We start from the raw sequence: 8,421 nt of genomic DNA, 5'->3' as shown, positions 1-8,421 counted from the left end.
ACAGAGACACTTTCTTGTATGCCATGAAATGCCTGCAAATGTGTGTATGTGTGCTATATCTGTCTATGAGAAAGGTTTATCACCTAGGCTGAACACTTGGGTTTCTCCCCTGGGTTTGTTTTCTATCTCTTTTTAAAGATGACTTGTCTTCAAAAGAATCTCTTGCTCTTGGGGCTGAGACTAATCTAACTGACTGAACTAAAACTTCACTATAAAGAGATTTTATGTTCTTTGCATGCTAATTACAGTAGCGCTGTGAAAAACCACCCTGAAAATAGGTCCAACACAAGCATGAAGCTATGAAATACATGCCAATTTATGTGAGCCTTTACAATACTAGTTCATCTGACCACCCAACACTCTCTAAAAGGATCCCTTAATGTATTAGAATATAGACTGGCTCACAATTAAAACTTACCATTTCTTTTAAAAAAAAAATTTTTTTTTAATTTTTTTGGCCTAATTGTATTTTTTAATTGATGAATAATAATTGCCATATTCATACATATTCATGGGGTACATAGTAATGTTTGGATACCTATAATATATAGTGATTAGATGAGGGTAATTAGCATATCTGTTATCTCAAAGCTTTATCATTTATTTGTGTTGGGAATGTTCAATATCCTCCTCCTAGCTATTTGAAACTATATCATACATTATGGTTAACTATAGTGATCCTAAAATGGTATGGATTTCATTATGGGATATAAATTTAGTTGGTGGCAGCCTACCAGGTACATAGGCCAGATGGCAGACAATCTTTTAATCAATTATATGACCCAGAGAGCAGACTATGATCATTGAAACAAATTTATAAAATAAGCATAGACCTGACCTTGGAGGCCCTTGTTTGAACATATCTTTACAATTGTTTCAATGGCATGCCTCCAAAAAATTCAGCAATACCCCATTGGTTTTCTTCCCAAGATGCTAAGAGCAGTAAGCAGTTAGTATTTAAGATAACTTATAGGATCATGAAGAAGCTTCATGGAATTTTAATGACAAAATTTGAGTTGAGGGGAAGCGTATTTTAAAGTGCTTGCATTTCTTTCTATGAGACAGTAATTCAAACTATTATTTTTATAAGGCTAAAGTGTTAACATCAAGTATGTTAGCAAAATGAGTCAAATTTCAGAGTTATGAAAGCAATATCAACCAAGCAGAAAGTAAAAGTATTCCTACTCAAGGCGTATAAATTTCTATATTAGAAAGTAGGCCCCTGACGTTTTTGAGGGGTGGTCCATTTGTCAAGTTGTAAGTAGTCAATAACTGTTCATCTCTTGAAGACATAGAGAATACCTAATGTCTAAATTATATCCCAAGTACCTAATATTGTGCTAAGACCTTTTAGATCTTCAATAAAATCTAGTGATTGACAAAGAAAATACATCATACTTTTCACAGCCTCCGTATCAAGAGCTTTTAGTTTGGTAGGTTTATTTGGCTTCCTTACTGTCAAGTTTGCATGTCACAAAATGGGATAAGAGGAACAGCTCTCTTTTGATCTTTAAAACTATACGGATTTGACCCACCAATTCCAAGTCCAATAAATAATCAATTAACAGCCACTTTGTGGATATATAAGTATACATAAGTGTATGTTTTCTATAGCCATAGAAAGTCTCACTGAGAAAGTGATGTTTGATTAAAGACCTGGAGGGGAGAAATTACGTAAATATGTAGATAATGTCATAAATTCAACCAGTATATGTGGTAGAAATATAACCAATTATAACACCCTGTCTGTTCAGTAAAGAGAGATTACAAATTCAAACTATCATTCCTCTGAATTGGCAGTCTATAGAGTCTTTTTAACAGGTAGTTACTGTGTGGCTTTTTGTTCAAAAAAGATTGAGAATCAACAGTTATGGTAGGCACCGTGGGTTTGCAAATCCAAAATTTATTCTCAATTCTTCTCTCTTTTGCTCACCTCTGCATTTAGATGCTAGAAAAATCTCAATACCTTTCTGCCAGCTATGTAGCCATACAGGACAGTGGGAAGTTAAAATAGAAAAACGTTTGATTTCTTGAAAGACAACAGGCTCAGTGTCTTGGTCCCCTGTCCTTTTGCTATGGCTTTGAATGCAAATAACATAACTGGACATGGGTAGATATTCTGGACCACAGGGTAGTGAGGATGAAGGAAAGGCCCAAAGAATCTCAGAGACATTAACCCTACAATCAGGCTGTTAAACCAACACTAAAGCTGCTTTACTCAAGACTTAAAAAAAATTTTGAGAAAAATACACCCTGATTCATTTGAACTTCTGTAACTCAAGTTTTCATTTACTTGTGGCTAAAATCTTTTCTAATGTTTACAGACAGAAAGAGCTAAACCCATGCAATTGTGAGATTAAGCAAAAGCCCATTCCTGTGCCTAAGACTAACAAACCCTCCATGCATTCTTGAACTCATTCACCTCTTTGTTTTTTTGTGACTTATCTCACAGATAATGAGACCTTAATAACAAATAAGTGTAAAAAAATTTTCACATTGAAATGTTACAAACATTTGATGTAATAAAACCTTGTTGGCGTGATAAACACATCACATTCATTATCTCTTATTTAGTAACTGTTTTTGATTTAAAACACTCTAGAGATAATTTTGATTTCACAAAGGAAGAAGAAAGTTAGATACAAATTCAGGAACATATAATCAAATTCTGATACTAGGACTAGAAGACTTGACTTGATATAAGCTCTTCTTTTAGTCACGAGAAAGGAGTTCTATGTTTTGAGAAAATGATATTGGTCAAAGTCCAATGACACCAAATAAATATATCATTATGGAATAAGAATGCCATTTCTATACGGATTTGGTCTTTTGTTGCCAACAGGAGTGTAAATTGTCATTCAACTGCAAAGTGTTATTTAGTAGCTCATGCTTAAAGAAAACAAATCATAACCACAGGTTATTTGCTGACTCCTACTGGGAAAAATAATAAGGCTTATTCTTTTGGTAAAATTAAACCATGCATAGTATGAGATAGTGTGACTTGCATTATGTATCCTATGATATGAAATTATATCCCATATTCTCATATTTTATTATTATTTATTTATGAGGGCTCAAAAGTCCTTTGCTCTCCCACCATAACAAGTTCCACCTTCCTCCTCTACCTAGTTTTATAGTCAGAAATACAGAAGAAGTAAATGTAATTAGATAAATTTTTTTAATATTTGTTTTATCCACTGAATGATATTGCTGCTCTCAAGTTTTCTAAAATTGCTTTATGTTATCATACTTATGTCAATTTTATAGCCATCTGCAAATTGAAATGTACATGAAAACATAAAGTTTAAAGAATCAATACAGCCATGGACATGTTAAAAGAGTTCTGTGATTTGTTTCTCACTACTGGAATTGGCAAGTTTTTTTAAAAGTGTGTCTGTGTGTGTGTGTGTGCGTGCATACATGCATGGGTGTGTAGTTTATAAGTTTAATTTGAAGTTAACTAGAAATGACAACAATTAAGCCTTCACAATTAAATATGAATTCTGCCTGTTGTTATTAAGTCCTATTTAAGAAAGAAAAGCTTAAATACCTTAATTTCTGAGGTTCTAAGCAGATGTAACATGTAACAGGAGAGCAGTCTATGTAACTATATAAAATTTTTAAAAATCTTCTTGATGAATTATATTCATTAGCAGCAAAAGTTTGATGTACAGCTCTGTACAGAAGAATGCCCCAGGACTCAGAGATTTACTTCTGCCCCTTCTGTCATTGATTAACAAAGTTTCAGGATGGTTTATATTTACTAGATGTAACTCTCTCTCAATATGAGTCAAGATAACATTCTGAGATTTATGAAGCTTAACATGCTCTGATATTTCTTGGTATTTACTTTACAGCTGTCTTTGTAGTTTATTTACAGTAGGCTCAACTGACTGGGTGAAGCCTGGAGTCGTCTGGAATAGTAAAGGTAGAAATCCTCAATACTTCCTCCCAGGGCTACTTATAAAAGTGTTTTTGTTTATTACAAACATATTTGAAACTATTCAGATCAAAAATTGCAGTGCCGTGTTTCTAATCACTATATCACTATTATTTGAGCATCAACCAAAATTAGTTTTCTATGATAATTCATATTTTAAATATGCAAATAGAGAAAGTCCTTTCTAAATGTCTACTCCATTGTTGGAGCTGCTTGCCATTTGTGCTGTTTGGTATCACTTTATAGGATTGATTGAAAAGTAGAGAATACCTTTTCTCCATGCCAAACCAAAGGTTCCTTTCCCATGGCTAATACTCAGCAGAGGGATAAGGATTGGAGAACTGGGTCTTAGTTCTAAGTCTTCCACTTACTAATTCTATGACTTTGAATAAGTCACTTGGATAAATCTCAGCCTCTTCATACTTAAAAATGAGATCAAGGAAGTAGTATACATTGGTGTACTATTAATATGGCATGCTTATTATAAACAGGGCTTATAATTGTTATTCTATTAAGCACCGCATAGTTGCAATGAAATATTATATTTTAAATACTGTACAAATATAAAATTAAATGATTAATTTGAGGCATGGGGAAAGTTGAACACACATAAGGTTATTAGATGCAAAGTTAATCTCCAAACCTTGAATTCAAAGATTGGAAACACTGACTATCTATTGGAAGGGACAGCTCATTTGTCCATGGTATTCTTGCCTAGTAAACTCTCTGAGGGCTGCCACCATATTTATACTAATCACTATTTTGTTCTAGTGACTAGCATGGTGCCTAATACGTAGTGTGCATTAAACACATACACACATATAGTTTATATATACAATAATCAACTTGTTGGATGACTACATGCATAAAAAAAGAAAATTTTTCGTTTCTCTCTGCAGGTATGGGGTGAACAATGAGGCTGTGAATGAGGATATGGGTGAAAAATTAGGACAAATTGGTAGAAACAACAGGACATTAGTAAACCTAACCTTTAAAAGAGTTATTCAAAATGAGAAACACCTATGTTGGTAATAGACCTTTCTTTGTAGCAAGATATGTTCAACTGAGGCCAGATCATTCCTGGACCAAACCAAGGGTTGGGCTGCTTAATCTCATGGCCCAATAACAAGATGCAGATGAACTGGGAGAGAAGGGAGTTTACTTCTGTAACCGGGTACAGGGATAAAGCCTGGAAATTATCACCAGACCAACTGAAAATTACAAAGTTTTCCAGAGCTTATATACCTTCTAAGCCATATTTCTACGTGTAAGTGTGCATTCATCTAAAGACACAAGTGATTAACTTCTAATCTATAACTAAAGTCTGAGTTTTGAACACCTTCCTCTGGAGCCTTAGTCAATTTACTTAATCTAAGTGGGTCCAGTTGCTGGGGTGACTACCCTTACCTCCTGCTATATCATGGAGGTTTGGGGAATTCCTTCAGACCCACAATAAACTTCTCTGTGGAGTTCTGGGGAGTTTCTTCAGACCCACAGTAAAACTTGTTTAATCCTAAACGGGTCCTGTTAAGAATTCCTTCAATATCTTGTAATACTTCGAGGCCCAGGAAAGGCCTAGGCAAAACTCTTGGTGGGCTTTTCTTATATTCCAGGCTTTGTATAAGGGCATTGGCTCTATCAGCTTTTAATATTTAACTTAACCACTCAGTCAGTGCTGAAACAGTTGTTACAGAAGCCTGTATTAGTGAAACCTGGCCTGCCACAAGATGACCCCCTACACTGGATATTCTAGAATTCACTGCACTGGCTGAGTGGATGTTCAAGGTGAAAACTATAATCTCATTTAGTAGTCAAATGTATTTCAAATCACAATAAAAACAACAAACTTCTTGGATACCAGATTACTAAGACATTTGAATAAATTAGCTGGTCAATTTAATTAATATAATTGATCCCATCATCTTGGAAACAAATCCAAGAAATGTTTTACGCCTCTGACAATTTTGCATGATTTATAACGGCATGAAGCAATGAAAGAACTAGTAAGTGCTGGGAAAGTGTTAGTACTACTAATATGGTTTGACTCTGTCACTACCCGAATCTCACCTTGAATTGGAATAATCCTCACGTGTCATGGGAGGGACCTGGTAGGAGGTAATTGAATCATGGGGGCGCATTTTCTCATGCTGTCTTTGTGATAGTGAACAAGTCTCAAAAGATCTGATAGTTTTATAAGGGGGAGCTCCCCCACGCAAGCTCTCTTGCCTGCCACCATGTAAGATGTGACTTTGCTCCTCATTTACCTTCCACCATGATTGTGAGGCTTCCCTAACCATGTGGAACTGTGAGTAAATTAAACCTCTTTCCTTTATAAATTACCCAGTCTCAGGTATGTCTTATAAGCAGTGTGAGAACAGACTAATATAACTACCTCCCTTTTATAGGCAGTAGTGTTGTTTGCTATTTCCCTAGTGCAAATAGAGCTTCCCAAAAAGCATTTGCCTTCTTATCAGATGGAATTTGACTAATTTTTTTTAAAGACTTAACAGGGACAAAGGACTTTATGAATGTGACCTATCTTGATCTTAAATATCTTTCAAAAGCTCTCAAAAGATGCCCCTTGCCATCGTGTGTTCTGGAAGTAAAAGTGGGAGCTGCCTGGCAACAAGCACAGAGTAACAGTCATTTGTTCTAAATGCTGAGTAATGCAGCATGACATTTTTCATCAAGAACATCAAAGAGAAATGGTCCTTAAAATATCTACAGCATCAAGTACGGTACATGGACAATTACCATGTGATAGATAAGTAAATTGGGTACACATAGGTTGTTTGTTATTACTGCAGTTCTCTCAGAATCCAGAGAGAATGACATTCCCTTTTTACTTAGGACAGTTTTGTATGTGAGGGTTAACTCCTCAAACAGCAGTGCAATGTATTCTTAGTGAACTGCTTCAGTTAAATGCACTGTTAAAAACCACAGTCATGAAATTAGAGAAGTGATAAGAACTTTAGAAATCAACCCTTTTATCTAATATTTCATGTGAGAAACCTGAAACCCAGATTGATTGTCTCGTGTAAGATCATGTTGAAAGTTATTAGTAGGTCTGTTTGCCTTTGTCTCAGGCCCATACACTTCCAATGATTACATTGCCAATTCACTGAAAGGTTAATATTGTTAAACAGTCTAAATTAACTAAATGACATATGTCAACATAACAGGGCAAGCTGAACTTGCACATTTAACCTCTTTCCTCACCACCTTTCCAACTCCCTGAAATCCATAGCAAAATATTTATACCACATTGGAAATTGGGGAGGAGTGCTGGTTATATGCCAGAAATTTTATGGAATCTTTGCAAGATATAGTATAAGTGAGATCAGAATGAGAGGTAGGCTGACCAACAGCTAAGACATCAAGGACAAAGTCAAAGTCTGATAAATATCTGGCAGAATCTAGCACCATTGTCAAGTTCCAAAGGAAGGTGTTGGGCACAAGGGCAGTAGATGAGAAGTAAACATTAATTTTTCCAGTTCTTCTTAGAGTAGTATTAATGTGCTAGTACACACAATGTCATCCAGGGTACTCATTTTTAGCTTGCACTTACTGTGAAGTAAAGGATGCTGTGTGTGTATATTTGGTGGGCGGCAGAGGGTCAGCCACTGCCATCGTAAGTCTTACAGAAATAAAGCAGGGCTCCAGCTAATTTGGTTTGTAACAACCAACATGAATAATACAACTTCAGCACAGTGAACAACACTTCCCCTAACCAAGTCTTATCTTTTACGGATCGCAAAAAAAGGGACTTGTCATCTGGCATCTTAACAATGTAATTGATCTAAATCTAAATCTAATTGATTTCCATCTTTATTTTCTGGGATGCAAGTGTTTGAATAAAGACTCAGAACAATCTGATAGAAACCATGTTATAGCCATAAACATGAGAAGTTTGTGTCATTCAAAATTAGAAACTTGTATTATGTGTAGCTATAATCTGTTTTAGAATAATTATAAAATAATATTTATTATTACGTTGGTGCAAAAGTAATTGTGGTTTTGCCATTACTTTCAGTGGCAAAACCACAATTACTTTTGCATGAACCTAATAAATCTAAAGAAAAGTCTGTATTCCAAGAAAAAGAACACAAATGACACAGGTTGGAGCAAGTGTTAAAGCAGCCATGGCTAATGGAAATGGAACCAAATTTTGCAGTTCAGGCCATCAGTTCTCATAAAAAATAAGGCTTTGCAGCGTATCTCAAGTGTCTATTTTGTATGGGGTCAGAAACTTATAGCATGTTAGTGACATGACTCAAACCGTTAACACGATAAAAGAAAAAAAATTAAATACAAATTATTAAAAAAAGAGAACTTCAGCCTATAAATCCTAGAACATTAAATATTCTTTCTTTTTCAGTCATTCGATATGAAACTTGTTATGTTGCCTCTCTTAACAGAATACTGTTAAGTATCTTTTCATCCAATTAACTCCTTTTACTTGAATTTTTATTCACAATCAA

The sequence above is a fragment of the Pan paniscus genome, chromosome 13 (assembly GCF_029289425.2).
Source record: "Pan paniscus chromosome 13, NHGRI_mPanPan1-v2.0_pri, whole genome shotgun sequence".
NCBI lineage: Eukaryota > Metazoa > Chordata > Mammalia > Primates > Hominidae > Pan > Pan paniscus.
This window is presented reverse-complemented; position numbering follows the sequence as displayed.